This window comes from Frankliniella occidentalis, unplaced genomic scaffold, assembly GCF_000697945.3.
Source record: "Frankliniella occidentalis isolate FOCC.00 unplaced genomic scaffold, Focc_3.1 Scaffold360, whole genome shotgun sequence".
Taxonomy (NCBI): Eukaryota; Metazoa; Arthropoda; class Insecta; order Thysanoptera; family Thripidae; genus Frankliniella; species Frankliniella occidentalis.
Window position 1 is genome coordinate 117511 of NW_026267483.1, and position 3023 is coordinate 120533.

The following is a 3023-nucleotide window of genomic DNA, read 5'->3' on the forward strand; positions in this document are numbered from 1 at the left end:
AAACCAAACGGGGAATAGATTCATTGACTATACTGCCAAATACTTATAGCTCAATTAATAAGCTAAGGCTGACAATAAATCAAAATAAAAAGGTTTACCTGGTGGATATTCATGACAGGATTGGCTATCATCAGAACCATATGTTTGAAGCAGTGAGAGCCCAGAGGTATGCAAATTTAATCCAGAGGGCTGGCCTTTCTGGGCAGCATCCTCACTCTCATTAATTTCTGAACTTTTACTCCAACGCAATGAACGTCGTGATTTGGGAGGAGTATCTGTGCTATGCTGCATTTAAAGACGGACAAAGTCAAATTTATTAGGGACTGGTACGTTATGAAGATTAAAATGCTTGCATTTCACGAGACTCACCTCAAGTAATAACCTTTTTTGATGGCGGAGATGTCAGACCTAGAAAAACGAAACAAAATAATTAAATACATCCAGCAGGTTTTTGAAGTTTCAGTGACATATAAAATGGAAAATATAAGCACTAAATAAACTTACTGTTGTCTGCTATGTTCTCAATATTTACTAAAACTTTCCTTGGAGTGACGCAGGTGACAACTGATTTGGCATTAGAGGGAGTGCATTGTCGATTCTCAACATTTTCCTCATCTTAAACAAGAGAAAACATGTAAGTTTAAACTACAGTATTAATCGATTCGAATAAAACCATGGCGACAGGTGGATGAAATGAACATTACCTAGTTTCGTAGCAAATTTCTTGTATCCAGGCTCGTCATCATTTATGGGGCAGGGACTCTCTGCAATGTTATTCCTGTCCAAGATATCTGAAATGAAAAAACAAACAGCTTGATTGATTGTGATTAAAATAAAAACACATTGGTTAAAGGAGCTGATTAGAAAAAAATGAAAAAAGCTAGGTAAGGAAATAAGACTAAGTACGTTTTATCTTGAAATCTCAATGAACATTCGCCACGAAGATCGAGCAGTAAACAAAGAGTAAACGACAACAGAAAAAACAGAAATCTTACAATTGAAACAGAGTATTGTGTCCAAATTTTAATGATAAATGGCCGGGAGGTGACACACACTATCGATACATTTTGAGCTTACCATTATTCCATTCGTTTTGTCCATGTATGCCTGTCGCCCCATTTCAGCGAGCTTACGGGAGCGTGCTGGTGTCTGAAACTTTCGCTTTCCTGTCATTTTTATATATTACACACCTAACCGAAAAATGCCAGCCGGCCAGCCTCGAGACGCTGAGACGCCACTTAGCCTCACTCGACGCACTCCTTGTACTGCTGCCGCTCCGCGAGGAGCGCCTGAGTCGGTGGCGTAGGTACATGCGTCGTTGTTCACGCGTCGTGACCCGAGCGGCTCGCACATCCGCCTATGTTGCGGGCCGCGATACCACTGTCGTGTAGATCCGTCGCTTTGTTTTTCATCAATTTGAAGGCTTTACAATTTTTGTTCGATTTTTTGGTGACTATAGCTAGAAAGTATGGGTCTTAATTGATAGTGTAGCGTCAAAATCTCAAAATCGCCAAAATGTTGGTTACGGCGTTTTTGAGCGACCGCTTTCTGATCCGTCGTTGTTCAGCGACCGCTTTCTGATCCGTCGTTGTTCAGCGACTGCTTTCTGATCCGTCGTTGTTCAGCGATCCGCCTTTATTGCACGGATGCGTCGATCTCAATTTGATTGAGAATGGGGAAATAAGTTGCAATGCGAGTTTGCCCTGATGTCTGTTTTCCTAATGCATTTCTTCTACGTTGAAGCCTGCTGTTCTGGTCAAGGGATTTATTACATTTTAGTGGTACAGTAACAGGGGGATAAGATGGACTGGAATCCTCTCCACTTCTCCCCAAACTTAAAAATTTAGCTAGTAAAGCTGAAGCCACACCATCATTTGTTTTGAAAAGACTGATTGGCCAAATGAAAGATACGGTTTCAGCTTTACTAACTTCACCAAGACTAAATCCATCAGTGCTACACAAGTTCACACATGCCTAGCAAAACCATTCACAAGCCCACATGAACTAAGATCATTCATGAAAATAAATTGAATGACAAGCTTTGATTAAACCTTGATGTTAAATAGCAGAATAGGACCAAACAGGTTTTACACAACCTTATACTGCTATACAAATTGGTGAAAAGTCACTAGCACACTATCAAAAATTGAGCAGAATATTCAACAAACCCAGCTAACACATATCAAATTGGTAATTAAAAACAATGAACTTGGTGTTGGACTCAAAGTGTGGCCATGTGGTCGTGAGCAAGGTTAGACATACCGAAGCACATGTCATTTACATGACGAACTACACTGATAACAAAGCTGTAACGAAGTACAGTTTGCCTACAGTCCGTCCTGTATATTAAATGTACGGCCCGGAATGTAAAGATATTGACAGTACTTTACTGAAATTACGGTACCTCCTGTACGGAGTGGACCGTAATCAAAGTAGTAACAAATTGACAGAGCTCACTGTAGAATTTACTGTAGGTTTTTTTAACAGTGCGGGTACTTACGATTGTGGATTTGGAGAACGGAGCACGATGAATGAATGGCAAGTGCTAACCAACACGACAGCTTGGACGAAGACGACAGTACTTGACAGCCGGTAGACTCGCAATAACAATATTGTGCTCTTCGCGCTCCGTCCCTGACTTTAACCAATAGTTTGGCTATGAAACTCACATTCATTCATGCATGCGGCCTAGGTATCGTTGTTCTTTTGTTTTGAACAAAAGAACAATGACATCACTGGCCGCAGGACGCACGCGACATTTCATAACCACAAGATAAATAAACTAGTCGTCTGTCGTATCAGTGATTGACAAGTTCAAAAACTAATGTTACATTGTTAATAATTACCTGTCAAACTAATAATTACTTGGATTTACTTTTATAAAATATATCCCAAAAGGATTTCCTTGCTGTTAACTGTTTATGATTGTTAATTTGATGTAGCCTAGTAATGGGAAAACCTTTTAAGGCAAGGCCACACAATGTCTTGCACCTAGAAAGTGCAACATATGTGAGGCCAATCGA

At 40.1% G+C, this 3023-nt stretch overlaps 1 long non-coding RNA gene across 1 annotated transcript; it reads right to left on the reverse strand.

Annotated features, from left to right (window-relative positions):
- Nucleotides 1–103: 103 nt before the first annotated feature.
- On the reverse strand, nt 104–3023 carry LOC127751144 (uncharacterized). Its single transcript, XR_008011996.1, has 4 exons — nt 705–3023; nt 505–615; nt 370–408; nt 104–285 (listed from the first exon to the last, which is right to left on the reverse strand). It is a non-coding gene; the product is annotated as an uncharacterized LOC127751144 (long non-coding RNA).